This window comes from Puma concolor, chromosome D3, assembly GCF_028749965.1.
Source record: "Puma concolor isolate L17-30 chromosome D3, mPumCon1.1.hap2, whole genome shotgun sequence".
NCBI lineage: Eukaryota > Metazoa > Chordata > Mammalia > Carnivora > Felidae > Puma > Puma concolor.
In genome coordinates, this window is record NC_141678.1 from 64,828,095 (window position 1) to 64,845,353 (window position 17,259).

The 17,259-nt window shown below is 38.0% G+C and overlaps 1 pseudogene; it reads right to left on the reverse strand.

Moving 5' to 3' along the window:
• Positions 1 to 10,619: 10,619 nt before the first annotated feature.
• Positions 10,620 to 10,901, reverse strand: LOC112868422 (coiled-coil domain-containing protein 167 pseudogene; annotated as a pseudogene).
• Positions 10,902 to 17,259: the final 6,358 nt, after the last annotated feature.

The following is a 17,259-nucleotide window of genomic DNA, read 5'->3' on the forward strand; positions in this document are numbered from 1 at the left end:
AGGAAATTTGTTTTCATGTGTGAGATGTCTATGATTAGAAATTTGACAGTTGGGATATCTTCTTGTTTTTATCATTTGGGCACCATTGTTTCAGTGTCATCTGGCTACAACCATTTAGAGAAGTGGGTATAAGAGAGAAACATAAAGCGGATCTATGATTGCTAGTTGCGAAAAGTATACATTCAACTGCTAAAACATTGGTGGCCAATGATCTGCTACTTACATTATTTTATAGGTTCCTTAGTTTTAAAGCATTTACCTTAGTTTCCTTTGACTAATTATAGTAACAGAGTCAGTCTGACACATACAAAGATTGAGAGGTTCCCTAAGGGAGAAATTTCTAAAGCACTAGGATGACTGAGGATTTAACAAAACACCTCTTTCAGGGGATAAATACTGACTACAATTCTTTTTATGAGAGATAAAGCCTTTATTTTCACTATTAGAAATAAGTCCAAAATGAGTCCTCCTTCTATGAGGGACATGGAGTAATTCACATTCATTTCTGAGGCATCAGGGCATATACCATATCTTTTCTCAGCAATGTATACTGATGTTTTATAAGGCATCATTAGTGGGAGGATTACATATTTTGGAAACACCAAAATTTGAAAAAAAAATTGTTCTTTAAAAAAGAAGAATTAGAGCATATATGATTTCCCCACTTGTATTTTGTTGGTATCTTGTTCAATTGCCTGGATAATGAGGTGAGCCCTTTGTGTACAGGACAGAAGCACAGAGAAGCTTATCTGGAATTGGAGGTGGTCACGGGGCTGTGAGGGAACTTCAGCAGTTCCCTGTCATCTTTCAGGTGACATTAGACTGTGGGATTTCCTAAATGCATTACATCACACTTTCATGGATTTATTTATAATAAATGGCTCCCTCCACCTTCTGTTCATGATATGGCTATAGTGACTCAGATATCATACAGCAAGCATTTTTTAAATGTACAATCAAGTGGGTTTTCTTCCTGTAGCTTAATGTAAAAATAACATGTTCATTTTAGAAAACTATTTTTTAAAAATGATAAAAAAATGAAACCAAATAAACAGCTTCCTCAGGAGGACAAGAATATAAATACATACCATGCCTACCTACCTTGCTAGAAAAGAGACAATTGTAGGTGAGAGGAATGGAGAAAGTGGAACGGGCCCGACTGTCTCCCTCCCAACCCTCCACAACTCCTAGAGGAAGCAATAGAGTAGTGGGGAGAGTGAAGTTTAGAGGAAGCAATAGAGTAGCCGGGAGAGTGAAGATAATAGAGACCCAAAGCCCTCTTTCTTGAGGTAATTCTGAGAAGTAGCAGATCTTTCAGAAACTATGCACAGTGAGGAACAGTCAACTAGGGGTGACTGTGAGGCTTTTATTTTATTTTTTTTTATTTTTTAAAATTTTTTTTTTTCAACGTTTATTTATTTTTGGGACAGAGAGAGACAGAGCATGAACGGGGGAGGGGCAGAGAGAGAGGGAGACACAGAATCGGAAACAGGCTCCAGGCTCTGAGCCATCAGCCCAGAGCCTGACGCGGGGCTCGAACTCACGGACCGCGAGATCGTGACCTGGCTGAAGTCGGACGCTTAACCGACTGTGCCACCCAGGCGCCCCGAGGCTTTTATTTTAGATTGGATTATTGCCCAGTTCCTTTCTCTCCTATAGCACTGTTTTATATCTGCATGCCTCCCCTGAGCTCATGGACATTGGAGTATATTAAATTTGGAATTGGGCTATAAAAATTGCTTTTTCCAGTGTGATGTTAGCAACCACAACCTGAACAGTTGCTTGAAAATGTAACTTCTGGTTGAACATGTCCTCTTACACTGCTGTCATTTGCTATGAGAATGAAAATTCCTTGGGTAAATGCATGGAGCTTCTCAGTAGTCTGAAGCTAAATCCAGCCTCATCTGAACTCATTGAACCTCAGTTGACCCCACACATATACCAGAAGTAAATGCTCTTCACTGTAAGTCATTGAGTATTGAGGTGGTTTGTTGTCCAGCACTATTAACCAGCAGATTGCTACAGATGTCCAGTCAATTGGCCTGAAACTATCTCCAAGTTCTCCAGCCACAAGTGAGATGAGGAGAGACCCAAATACTTCCCTGTAGCCAAAGAAGATAAATATGAGGAATGGGGGAGAGTACCTCTAGGTCAATTAGGCTTCTAACAGAAACAACAATGTAAGTCACATTTTGTGTGTGTGTGTGTGTGTGTGAACTGAGAAGTTTAAAAGCTTCTTAACAACAAGATAATTACAGCCTCGAATTAGTGCACTAAAATAAACACAAAACTTGGTATACTAGAAAACGGGGGCAAATCAATTATATAAAATTAGGGTGTACTGACCTTCAAAGTTAGCTGGTCCTCACATTTTCTCTCTTAGGAATGTGAAAGTGAAGAAACCACTTGGTTTGGGTTAGAAAGGCAACAAATCAGTGCACAGAACTGGAGTTGGAAGTATGGCAAGCTTAGAACCCTATGAAAGTCAAAGCTATGATGGGCTGAAAACAGTGAGTTAGCAGAGATAGCTATTAGAAGAAAGAAGTGATTTCAACTCAGAAAAAAATCAGACACACAATGAGGAAGAGATGGAATTAGTAGACAACCTGTACAGCTACTTGGGTTGCTGGCAGTTTCCTGATTATATTTTTAAATCTTTTGATATTTATTCTGGCAATCAAATATCCATTACTTAAGTAATTTGGCTGGTTCTCTGTTAACCTGCAACACACAAAACAAAACAAAATACCTCTGTTATTTAAGCTCCTGACAATTTGAAATAAGGCTAAAAACAATAACTTGTTTATATTTTTATATCCAATAGTCTTTTTTTTTAATTTTTTTTAACGTTTATTTATTTTTGAGACAGAGAGAGACAGAGCATGAATGGGGGAGGAGCAGAGAGAGAGGGAGACACAGAATCGGAAGCAGGCCCCAGGCTCCGGGCCATCAGCCCAGAGCCCGACGCGGGGCTCAAACTCACAGACCGTGAGACCGTGACCTGAGTGAAGTCGGACGCTTAACCGACTGAGCCACCCAGGAGCCCCTATCCAATAGTCTTTGAATTCTAAAATAACACATGACAACATGGCAAAGTTTACTCTGGGTGGCTGACAGACCTTTTATCTCATTACAAATGGCACCAATTTGTTTCAAGGGCCTCTCTTCATGAGTAGGTCTGGTAAAGTTTTGGGGTGATGGGGGGCTCATGGGGTCCAGAGCCGATGACTAAGAAAGAATTCTTGAAGATGTCTTTGGTGCAAAAAGGTGATTTCATTAAAGTATGGGGACAGGACCCACGGGCAGGAAGAGCTGCACTGGGGTAGTGACATGTAATTCATTATATACCCTCAGATTGGGAGGGGTAAGAGTAAGTCTCCAAGGAATTTTAGAAGCAAGGTTTCCAGGACCTCAAAGGGCTAGCTATTGCTAGGGAAATGCCATTTATTACCATTTAATAAAACTTCAGTCATGAGACCCTTCAGATGTATATTGAGGGGCCATAAGCTTGGAATATGATTGCCAGCATGTATCTTGGGGCAGTTGAGATAAAGGAAGTTGACTTACAGGATCCTAGAGGTTGGGATAATGTTAAGTTAAGGTTCTCTTTTGCCCCTAGCAAAGTGTCATTATTGAGGTAGCTGAGCTTCTAGAGGGAGGTCACTCTGCTGGTTTCAAGAACTTGTTAATGGGCTGTAGGCAGTAAGGGAGTTTAATTTTTCATTTGTCTTAGTTTTCCACATTATCATGGCAAGCATTTAAACTCCCTTCCTTTGTTCTTGGGTAGTTGGAGTATCCAAAGAATATCACACAGATCCCACTGGGGTGGGAGGGGGCATGCTAGCTTATACTTTGCCCCTCAGCCTGCCTCATGCTCCCTCATCAGGTCTGTGTGTTTCTCCAATTTCCAATATGACTCAAAATTGTAATTTTTTTTTTGGCATCATCCCAGGACTGCATGCCATTTTAGCAGAAATGGTGAATCCATTTCTAGGGGATACTAAGAAAATTCTTCTTAACTCAATCCATATTATCTCCTCAGGAGAATAGAAATGCCCATCTCCATTCACTAGTGCCATTCACTTCTTAACTATAAGAGAACTAAATGCCACCTCTCTGTGGTGTACAGACTTCTACCCTCACAAAGCAGCCAAAAAGCTAGGTCAACACAGGGAATTTGACCCCATAACTGAAACACTCTTTTTTTTTTTTTTCAACATTTATTTATTTTTGGGACAGAGAGAGACAGAGCATGAACGGGGGAGGAGCAGAGACAGGGAGACACAGAATCGGAAACAGGCTCCAGGCTCTGAGCCATCAGCCCAGAGCCTGACGCGGGGCTCGAACTCACGGACCGCGAGATCATGACCTGGCTGAAGTCGGACGCTTAACCGACTGCGCCACCCAGGCGCCCCTGAAACACTCTTTTAATTGGGGGTGGAGTAAGAAGGAAGGAAAAAGAAAAATTGCACAGACTGCCTATGGAGTATAAGCAAGCCCTGCAGATTCATTTACATATCTAAATTTAGCCAAATTTAGGCTCCTCACAAGCTCTCTTCCTTCCTTTAACTCACCACTTTAAAAGGATTTGCAAAGAGGTTCCCTGAAGTGAAATTGAAGCTGAGAGAAAACAGTGAAATATACTTATGTTTTCTCACTTGAATATTCTGAAGACATATATTTAGCCTATATTTTTAATTTATGATGTACTCTTAACAATGACATTTCATTACTTATATGAATGATCAAAGAACTTAGAATTTAATACTAATATTGGCCTTGCTGAATTATAGAAACAGTAAGATCATTGACATATAGTATATGACTATGGCAATGATAATTTAGATAAATTATGCTCTAAACCCTTCATTTGCTTAATTATCTGAATATTTCAGTAAAAATGGCCTGGATTACAACACCAAGGTCACAATCTATAACAAAAAGAAATGGTATGCTGGACTTAATTAAAATTAAAAATTTCTGCTCTGTGAGACACTGGCAAGAAAGTAAAAAGACAAGCCACAGACTAGGAGAAAATATTTACAAAATATATATCTGATAAAGAGTGCCTTTATTGGGCATCTTTTGTATATTTGGATAACAAACATCCAAAGTAGTCTTTGGATACCAAACTCAGCAATAAGAAAACAGATAACCTTATTTAAAAAATGGGCCAAAGACTTTAACAGACATCTCACCTTAGAGATACAGATGGAAAATAAGCATATGAAAGGATGCTCCACATAATAAGTCATCAGAAAAATACAAATTAAAAAACAATGAGATATCACTACATACCTATTAGAATGGCCAAAATCCAAAAGCCTGACAACACCAAAGGCTGGTAAGGATGCTGAGCAATAGAAACAGTCATCCATTGCTAGTGGGAATGCAAATTGGTACAGCAAATTTGGAAGACAGTTTGTTTCTTACAAAACTAAAGATACACTTTCCCATGTGATCCAGTGATTGTGCTCCTTGGTATTTACACAAAGGAGTTGAAAATTATGTTTACACAAAAATCACATCTATGTTTATAGCACACATCTATAAACACACAGATTTTTGTTATTATTATTATTATTATTATTATTATTTTAGAGATAGCATACAAGGGGGTAGAGGGGTAGAGGGGCAGATGGAGAAAAAGAGAGAATCTCAAGCAGGCTTCATGCTCAGTGTGGAATCTGACATGGGGCTTGATTTTATGACCCTGGGATCTGATCTAAGCCAAAATCAAGAGTCAGATGCTCAGCTGACTGAGACACCCAGGCATGCCAAACACACAGATTTTAAGAGTAGCTTTATTTATAATTGTCCCAAATTCAGTAGGTGAATGAATGAATAAGTTGTGTGTATTCAGACAATGGGATATTATTCAGTACTAAAAAAACATGAGTTATCAAAAAAGACATTGAAGAAGCTTAGATGCTTATTACTAAGTGAAAGAAGCCAGTCTGAAAATGCTGCACCCTGTATTATTCCAACTATATGACATTCTAGAAAAAGCAAAATGATGGAGACAGCCAAAAGATCAGCAGTTGCCAGGAAATAGGGAGTGTTTGGTGGAGGTAATAGATAAATAGAGCACAAAGACATTTTAGGACAGTGAAACTACTCTGTATGATATTGTAACAGTAGATACATAACATTATACTTTTGTCCAAATCCACAGAATGTACAACCCAATAAACTATCAACTTTGAGTAATCATGATGTGACAGTATGGAGGTTTATCAATTGAACAAATGTATCACTCTGGTCCAGGATGTTGGTCATGGGGGAGACTGTGCATGGGTAGAGACAAGGGGATCATGAGCTATTTCTGACCCTTATTTTCAGTTTTACTGTGAACCTGAAACTTCTCTAAAAATTAGAGTTTATTTTAAAAACTGGTCTAGATTGAGAAGGAGTGCATTTATTTTTTATTTTTTAATGTTTATTTCAGAGAAAGAGACAACACGAGTTGGGGAGGGACAGAGAGAGAGAGAGAGAGAGAGAGAGAGAGAGAGAAAGAGAGAGACAGAATCTGAAGCAGGCTCCAGGCTCTGAGCTGTCAGCACAGAGCCCTATGTGGGGCTCCAACCCACGAACCACAAGATCATGACCAGAGCTGAAGTCGGACACTTAACCAGCTGAGCCACCCAGGCACCCCATGCATTTATTTTTTTAATCAGCCTCCATTTGACCAATATCAAGAGTATGCTTAAATATATTTTGATTGTGGGGCACCTGAGTGGCTCAGTTGGTTGGGCGTCTGACTTTGCCTCAGGTCATGCATGATCTTGTGGTTTATGAGTTCGAGCCCCACATCGGTCTCTGTGCTGACAGCTCGGAGCCTGGAGCCTGTTTCAGATTCTGTGTCTCCCCTGTCTCCGCCCCTCCCATGTTCATGCTCTGTCTCTGTTTCTCAATAATAAATTAACGTTAAAAAAATAAAACAATATATATTTTGATAGTTGCTTAATTCTTCAGTTCATCATTTGAGTGGATAGACAGGTCAATCAAGCATCATGAGTAGTTTGATCTTTAAAAAGAAAAGGCCTCGGGGCGCCTGGGTGGCGCAGTCGGTTGAGCGTCCAACTTCAGCCAGGTCACGATCTTGCGGTCCCTGAGTTCGAGCCCCGCGTCAGGCTCTGGGCTGATGGCTCGGAGCCTGGAGCCTGTTTCCGATTCTGTGTCTCCCTCTCTCTCTGCCCCTCCCCCGTTCATGCTCTGTCTCTCTCTGTCCCAAAAATAAATAAAACGTTGAAAAAAAAAAATTAAAAAAAAAATAAATAAAAAGAAAAGGCCAATACAGAGAGGTCCTGTAAGCAGGAAGTTATTCTTTTATCATTATTATTCTTTCAATCAAAGGGACCAAGGGTAGATTTATTGCATGTTTCCAGCTCATTCACCTCAACCTTTCCAGCTCATTCATTCCAACCTTTGAGAGCATTTATAGGAATTCTCTTCACAGAGTCATGAGAGGTGAACTGCTAAGAGTTCTATGATTCTTGAAAAATATTGTATTTATTCTCTGCAGACTATAGATGCAAGTAAAAGATGCTAGCATTGTGATAGGACTACTGGTTGTAGGGCAGATGATGGAACTCCTGGGAGGTAGAAGGCAGTGGTATGTAGTTGTCAGAGAAGAGTAGAGGTGGCAATCAGAATATTTTCATACATAGATATCTTTCATGATGTCTCATTGGGATCATGAGGCCCCTAGAAATAAAATCCTGCTTAATCTGATTTGGATCATAGCTCCTCAGCCAATTCTACTCCAGCAATATCTATATCTTAAACAGTAAAGAACAGTTTCTCTTGGGAAAAGAAAAAGGGGGGTGGTTTGGAGAAGCTTAAGAAAGACCTTTGCAATAATTTCCCAAGTATGTGCTTAAATTTTCCTCTGTGGTCCTCTCCAAACTAATTGGTATTTACATGATACTTGTTATAGGCACAAAAGGGTGGCTGTGGACTGGAGAAGGAAAATACCCAGACATTTTTGGAATAATTGAGTCCTGAATCTGAATTACTGTTAATCTTTAGGGACTCAGAAAGCCCTAGTAGCCTACTGGTCAGAGTGACAATTTATGCGATTTAGGAGGTAAATGGAGTTTTGGCTAAGGTTTATTCAAAGCAAAATTACCACATGGCTGTTCCCCGGTCCTTAAGTATATAGTTAGACTAGATGTACTCAGCAACTGACAGAATCCCTATACTGATTCTACGACCCATTAGATTGGAGCTCTGGAAAAAGCCAAGTTAAAAAAAAAAAAAAAAAAAGAAGAAAAAGCTCTCTATTCTTATGAAAAATAATAAAACAAACACAATAGTACGTTCATGGGAGCTTCTTGGAGATTGGTGCCATAATCAATAATTTAAAAGATATGGAGTGGTTATCCATATCATATCTCTGTTTAAATTACCAATGTGGACTGTACAGAAAATAGATGGATCTTGATGAATGAGAACAATTACCATAAACTTAATCAGTTGGTGACATCAGTTGCAGTTGAACCACATGTATTCTCCTCAATAGAACAAACCAGCACAATCAGTGACATCTGATATGTACTTATTAATAATTTGAGTACATTTTACAGTATACAAATGTGCATAGTTTAGATTTTACCTGACTTGGGCAGTGGTATACCTTTATTCTGTTATATCAAGATTATATCAACTGTAATTAGTCGGCAAGAAATTTTATATTCTCATTTCGCACAGGACACATTGGTCTACTCCATTGATTTTGTCATCCATGGGACCTGGTAAGCAGAATGTAGAAATGAAGAAATTTCCTGTCTTGGTAACTTGAATTTGTTACATCCAGGGGTCAGAAGATAAGCCCCATAAAAATTCAGTGGTCTGTCACTTCGTGAAACATTTAGAAATTATTCATCTGTGGCTTGTCAGGATATTTCCTTTAAAAGAAAGAAAAATTATAACATCATGTAATGACAACTACTAAGAAAGTTTCAATTTTTTTTTTTTGGTTGGCATCTTAGGATTTTGGAGGCCATATATGATATATCTGATTGTTTTGTTTCTAGTGATTTATTAAGAAGTCCCCAAACTGGCAATTTTGACTAAGATCCAGGGAAAAATAAGGCTTTTCACCTGGTCCCAGATGATGTTCAAGCAAATCTGCCATTTGGCTCTTAAAGTGTCACGGCAGATTATAATGTTGCCAGCAGGCTCTGAAAAGCTCTGTTAAGAGTATCATAGTGTAGTCTCCTAGAGGTTAATAACAAACCTCTGTTTCCCTCAGCAGATAACAGCTATTCTTTAAAGAAGTTGTTCTCGAACTTTTTGGTCTCAAGAACCCTTTATGGTCTTAACATTTATTGAAAATACCAAAAAGTTTTTGTTTATGTGAACTGTATCTTTTTAAAAGTTTTTATTTAAATTCCAGTTAGCTTAAATACAGTATGAGCTTCATGTGTACAATATAGTGATTCAACACTTCCATACAACACCTGTTGCTCATCACAACAAATGACTCCTTAATCCCCATCACCTATCTAACCTATCCCCCACTCACCTCCCTTCTGCTAACCATCAGTTTGTTCTCTACAGTTAAGAGTTAGTTTCTTGGTTTGCCTCTCTCTCTTTTTTCCTTTTGCTCATTTGCTTTGTTTCTTAAATTCCACATATGAGTGAAATCATATGGCATTTGTCTTTCTCTGACTTAATTCGCTTAGCATACTTTCTAGCTCCATCCATTTCATTGCAAATGGCAAAGTTTAATTCTCTTTTATGACTGAGTAACATTCCATCATATATATGTAATATACATTTGCATATATATACATATATATATGGTGTTGATTTTAGCTATCGTGAGAGGTTTGAGGTGACAATCTCATTGTAATTTTGATATGCATTTCCCTGATGATCAGTGATGTTGAGCATCTTTTCATGTGCCTGTTGGCCATCTGTAGGTCTTCTCTGGAAAAATGTCTATTCATGTCTTCTGCCCATTTTTAAATTGGATTATTTGTTTTTTGGGGTGTTGAGTTATATAAGTTCTTTATATATTTTGGATACTAACCCTTTATCAGATATATCATTTGCAAATATATTCTCTCCCATTTCATAGGCTGCTTTTTATTTATTTTATTTTACTTTTTTAAGTTTTGCAGACAGAAGCAACCTGGCTGTTCTTAATGCTTAATTATTTATTTTGAGAGAGAGAGAGAGATAGAGCATCAGTGGGGGAGGGGCCGAGAAAAAGGGAGAGAGAGAATCCCAAGCAGGTTCTGTGTTATCAGTGCAGAGCCCGACATGGGGCTTGAACCCATGAACCGTGAGATCAGACCTGAGCAGAAATCAAGAGTAGGATGCTCAACCAACTGAGCCACCCACATGCCCCGAGCATGGCTGTTGTTTATTACTTTTCCTTTGGACTGAGAGAGGAACCAGTACAAAGTCCTTCTGGAGACCCAAGCCCCACAGCAAGACCAGGGGGCAAGAGGGGCTGGGCCAACAGGAAGCCCTGCTCCAGTGTTTCCATTGAAGAGAAATGCTCCTGTACCTTTGTTGTCTTGAAGTTTAAAGGACTTGTTTCATTGTGACCAGGGAGCCAAAGGGAACCCTGTGCTGACTATGGAGAAATCTCAGGTTCACATTGCCTAATAGGTACAGATGAGGGTCAGGAGGATGAAGATGGCCAAAGAGCAACATGTTCTACCAGTTCTCCTGCTGAAGCAACTTTAGTTTCTTCTCATAGTTGGAGGCTTTGTTCATCAGGCTGTTTTTCTCCTTCTCTAGAGACTTCTTGGCCGTTTGGGTTTATCTCTGCCTCAGAGCCTAGAGTTTACAGCCTCCAGGTGCCTACTACACTGTGACACCTTCTCCTCCATCTCCTCCATCTCTAGAGCAATGCCCAGATTCTCCCACTTCTTTTTCATCATGCCACTTGCCAGGATCCCCCAGACATTATTGGACACCCGTGGGTTGCCTTTTAGTTTTGTTATTTTCCTCACTGTACAGAAGCTTTTTATTTTGATGTAATCCCAATAGTTTATTTTTGCTTTTGTTTCTCTTGCCTCAGGAGACATATCTAGAAAGAAGTTGCTAGGGGCGCCTGGGTGGCGCAGTCGGTTAAGCGTCCGACTTCAGCCAGGTCACGATCTCGCGGTCCGTGAGTTCGAGCCCCGCGTCGGGCTCTGGGCCGATGGCTCGGAGCCTGGAGCCTGTTTCCGATTCTGTGTCTCCCTCTCTCTCTGCTCCTCACCCGTTCATGCTCTGTCTCTCTCTGTCCCCAAAATAAATAAACGTTGAAAAAAAAAAAAATTTAGAAAGAAGTTGCTATACAGACAATGTCAAAGAAGTTACTGGCTATGTTATCCTCTAGGATTTATATGGTTTCAGGTCTCACATGTAGGTCTTTAATCTATTTTGAATTTATTTTTATGTATGGTGTTAGAAAGTGGTCCAATTTCATTCTTTTGCATGTTACTGTCCGTTTTTCCCAACACCATTTGTTGAAGAGACTGTCTTTTTCTGATTGGATATTTTTTCCTGCTTTCTTTGTCAAAGATTTATTGACCATATATTTGTGGGTTCATTTCTGAGTTTTCTGTTCTGTTCTACTATTCTAGTCTGTTCTACTAATCTATGTGTCTATGGATTGCATGTTTTGATACTTGCTATGTTAGAAACTAAAATTGAGGAAAAGTTAAAATACTTACTAAATAATTTATTGAGAGTAACAATAATAAACCCATTATATGACAACATAAATGATGTATTTTTATGAAATGTACACTGGTTTCTCACATTACTACCACACTCACAATACTTCTGACACAAGATGTGTGGAATATTTCTTGCTCCACATCAAGAAATTCTCTGTGACCTCAGCTGGGTGTCCTATAATTCAGTTTAATTCCAACATAAAAGGAATTAGTGCAAACCCCACAGATTAAGGAATTAGTCCCATGAGACTGCCCCACACCTTAGAAGCCAATTGCAAGTAGTAAGCCCCTGGGTTATCCACAGTTTCTGTCTACAAATTGGCTACAAATTGGATGTTCCCATGACCTCCCTCTTGGACTCAATTATTTGCTAGAACAGCTCACAGAACTCAGGAAAACACTTACTTCTATTTGCCAGTTTATCATATGATAAAGGATATGATAACATTAATAACCAGATGAAGAAATATGTACGGCCAGATCTGGAAGTACAGGAGCCTCTTTCCCTCTGAAATTAGAGTACATCATTCTCCCAGTATATGAATGTTTTCACCAACCTGCAATTTTGGGATTTTTATGGAAACTTTCTCAGGTGGCATGATCAATTATTAATTCCACTTCCAGCCCCTCTCTCCTCTCTGGAGAATGGAAGATAGGGCTGAAAATTACAAACTTGATCATGGCTTGATCTTTCTGATGACAAGCCTATATCCAGAAGCCATCCAGAAACTCACTCAGGGTCATCTCATTAGAACAAAGGATATCCAGGCAATTCCAAGAGATTTAGGATCTCTGTTTCAGGAACCAGGGTCAAAGACAAAATATTAGAACAAAAGATACTCCTAGTGTTCTAATCACTTAGGAAATTATAAGAGTTTTAGGAGCTCTGTGCTGGGAACTGGTCAAAGACTAAATGTTACCACCAAAGGTTCTCCTAGCATCGCTATTTACAAGTGTTTTAGGAGGCTTGTTTCAGGAAATGGGGATCATCTATCTATCTATCTATCTATTCATCCATCCATCTTTCTATCTTTTTATCTTATTGTTTCACACTCAGCCACCTCTGTGCTGGTTCATTTGGCTCCTGAAAAAGAGATCAAAGTGAAAATAAAATAATTCATGGGTTAAAAAATATGGATGATCCCAACAAAGCCAATCTGGATACTACTACTGAATGCCCAATCTATCAGTATATCCAAGAAGACTAGCTAGTCATCTGCTGCAAGAACAGTTACATTGGAAACCATCCATTATGGATTGGGAAATGATTTGTTCTCATTTGGGCTGCACTTACATAGCATATGGATTTGCACTGACTTCCTAACACGCATCTACCAGCACTACTATCATTCTATCTGAATGTCTTATTCACCACTGTAATATCCTAGACTACATTGCTTCTAATTCAAGAAATTTATTTTGCAACAAAAAAGAAAAAAAAGTCTAGTAATGAGCCTATTCTGAAGCAATTCACTGGCTTTACCATCACTAAGAAAAAGTGGGACTGATATATATGGTCTGCCTTTTTGAGAAATTAGTTATAAAGCCAATTAAGAGATGTTTTCTGACATACAATGCTTTTTTCCCATAAACAAAGTAGAGTGACTGAGAAACATATGATGGAAACGTGATATGTGCTTTTCAGTACAACATATAATGAACCATTCAGAGGATGCTTGCTTACTAATAATTTGACTTTAGAAACTTCAGGTGTAGTAGTCTTCATACCCAAGAAGGAATTTTTCTTTAGAAGATGATACAATACTTCATTTTAATTGTAGATTTGAATTGCCACATAGCATTTTTGGCTCCTCATGATTGTAGTGAGCCATCAGACATAGAAGGGGCAATTCTTCCCTTCCCCCTATGTCTGTTAGGATACTTACTCTTTTTTTAAAGTTTTATTATTGAATTATAGTTGACATATCAGGTACTTAATCTTGACTCTAATGGAGAAATTAATATACTAGTATATAAGGGAGATAAGAAGTGTTTATGGAACACATGGCATATTCTGAAGTTCCTCCTCCTACTGCTGTGTTGTGAAGCAATATAAAAACTCACATATACACTGGGTGTTGTATGGAAACCAATTTGACAATAAGTTTTATATTAAAAAATTAAATAAATAAAAAATATTTCTGAAACCTTTAAAAAAAAAAAAGAAATTCACATATACATAGGGCAGCCAAATGTCCTGGTTTGCCTGAGACTGTCTTCATTTATACATCTTATTACTAACATAATTACTAATATCACTCTTATAGTCAAAAGTTTCTCAGGTTAAAATATAAAGTATATTATGATCTTAATCACATTGTGAATCTTCAGAATTTGTGATATGGATTGCCCCACTAGTAAAAGACTCCCAAAAACTAGGTCTTGGTTGAGGACAAGAGGAATGTTGAGTGAGCAGTGGAGAAAATGTTAAATATACCAACCCAGCTTTGTGGCCAGCTGCAGAAATGAGAACTCTAGAACCTACTTGTTTTCTTTCTTGCTCTCTTTTATCTATCTATCTATCTATCTATCTATCATCTATCTATCCAACTATCCATCTAGATATGTATCTATAGACATATATCTCCATCTATATATGTGGAAAGAGCTTTAGATATATACATATAGTATAATATATATAATATATAAATGATATAGACAGATATAGATATAGATGTATCTTGATATGCAGATAAACCTAGCTAATAATTTATCTAATATATATGTACGAGGGTATAATTTATTTTTTCCTACCATCTTCCTATGGCATGATGATTGTGATTAACTATAACTTAGTGCAAACTTTTCTAGCTGTAAAGATAGGATTGAAGTTAATTCTAATTCCTAGAAGAAATAATAGATGGAGCTTGGGCCATCCAATTGTAAGAAAAGGTAAGTGCATTTTCAATTATTTGAAGATTTGTGTTCTGTCAGGAAGCAGGTTCTTTCTGATGTTGTTAATTATTGAAAAATTAAGTATGGGAAGAAGTATAGGGGAACTTCTTAAATATGTAAAGATATGTATATGTGGAAATAGAAACATATGGTCTTTTTGTCTCCAATAGTTGCTTACGAACTAAATGAACTTAACAGAATTTAATGAAAACAAAAACAGTTATTATTAATGGCATACCTTTTTTTACTCATCTTAACAAAGATTTTGCTAACCATTGTTCATTCTGTGGCCTGGCACATAAAAATTTGCATAATAAAATACATCATGAAAAACTATGGAGAAGGAAAGGAAGAAGAGAAGAGATATACAGTGACATGATTTTCCTCTAATAGCTGAAGTTTCCACAAAGGAATTCACTTATCTGATGGATTTGAAGTAATAGAGGAACTGTGCATGGTCTTGAATTCAACTTGGACATCCTATGTCATTCCAATCACACAGAAGCTAAGTAAACTCCCAAATGTTCCATTTTAATGTCTATTGTTTGTTGCTCTATGGAGTGAAGGCTGAGACATAAAAAGTACTTGTGTCATTCCACACTTAGGCAGGAATAGCTAAAGGGAAAGAATAACTCAATTTGAAAATTGATCTCAGAACTCAGCTAGGACTAAAAGCTGATTCTGGGTAGGGTAGCCTTCTGGTGAGGGCTTAAAAAGTAGGAGACAGCATAGAGTTTAGAATCCTGACATGACAAACAGTGACAGAAGATTATACCTTAGTTCATATAATAGGATCATTTTCATAAAATCCAAAGAATTAAAATATACAGAATAGTTCTGACAAAGTAGAATTAAATATTAAATTAGTAAGAAAGGGATACCTGAAAAAAAAATTTTGGGAAAAACCCCCAAAACACTCCTAAATATCACTAGGTCAAAAATAACATTACAGAGAAAATTCTCCACAATATTTTCAACTGAATGATAGCAAAACAAAACAAAAGAAAAAAAAAATCCTTCCTCCTATTAGTTTTTTTTTTTTTTAATAGCTTTACTATAGTATAATTGAACAATAATTTGTTAGGTGAGACCAGAGCAGCATTTAGTCTTGGGCTAATTATTTCCCACTACTGAAGCAAGACCCTTCTGGGTTTTCTACCCAATGCCCTGTGAAGCATAAAGGTTTCCAGGATGACTTACAGAAACAAATATTATTCGTCTACCTGTGTCAACACCAGCCACTCTTACCTCCTTGGTCTTGGTTAGTTTCCTCACGCAATTCACTAGGCAGCTGTCCGCTGAATAGGTGAGGAGAATCCTCTATAGACTTCCAGAATTTTCTCCCTCTGAATTTCTCTTTTCTCTGGTATGCTATGAGCATCAGCCACCTCTGTCTCCCTGGACTCTCTCAGATCTGTCTTCTCAAGTAAGAGATTCACAACTTTGGCTTCAGTTCCACCTTTTAGAGCTGTGGCTTAGAAACTCTTTAGGGCAGTCAGCTGGAACTATCATTTTATTTTCCAGTTCACAGGGATCCCTGCCCTTCATCACTGATGTGCAGTGTCCTAAAAGTTATTGTTTCATATATTTTGCCCTTAGGGTAGAGGAAGTGCACTTGTTTCAGGTGATAAGGTAAACACTATTCCTATTGCAATACTTTAAATTGGTTAGAAGCAAAAGACCACCTTCCATTAGTTTTAATGAAATAAAAAATGAATTACTAACTAGATACAAAATTTTGTATTGTGTGCTCTGATTCAAAACAATTTTAAGATACATTCAAGAAGTTTAATCTCTTGTAGGGAATATAAAGCATGAAGGTTAATCATTGAAATGCAAAGGCAAAAAAGGATAAGCACCAAATCAATGGGATAAAGGGATATGAAAGTTTAGATATGAAAGATTGTTCTCAGCTCATAGCAGTAGGGAAAGTTTAATAGAAGAAAACACTTTTGAGGTGGATGGAAACCATAGGACAACCAGGAGAGGTAGAATAGTGGTCATTACAAAGTAAAGATAGACTGGTAGAAAGTCAGGAAGAATGTCAGGTGACAGACACAAGAGTAGCAAATTCTATCAAACATTTATGAAAGAAGTAATAAAAGTCTTTAACAAACTCTTTCAGAAAATACAGGAGGAGAAAGCCCTCCCCGACTCATTTTATGAGGTGATTATAACTCTGATACCAAAACCTGGCAAAGATACTGCAACAAAAGAATATTACAAACCAATATGTGTCATTAATATTGACATAAAAATCCTCAAAACAGCATTAGCAAATTAAATTCAGTGATATATAAAAAGAATATTTTATGACCAGTGTTGTGTACCCCAGAAATACAAGGTTTATTCAGCAAGATTTATTTCAATTTATTAATTGAAAAATTGAAAGGGCGGGCCTACGCCAGCCGACTCCATCTTGTTCTGTGTCCTTCACCTTGACCACACCTCCTCCCCTTGAGTAACCCCCCCTCACCTGCCTAACAGGACTCGACCCTTCCCCAGGACCCTTCCCCAGCCAATCGGCTGAGGCCATAGCCATTACCTCACCAACTGCCCCCAGGCCCCAATAAAACCTTTGTCCTTTTGAAACTCGCCCTCTTTCCCTGGTATCTCACCGCTGCCTCGGTGCAGGTAGGGGATTGAGCTCGAGCTAGCTCGAATAAAGTCTCTTTGC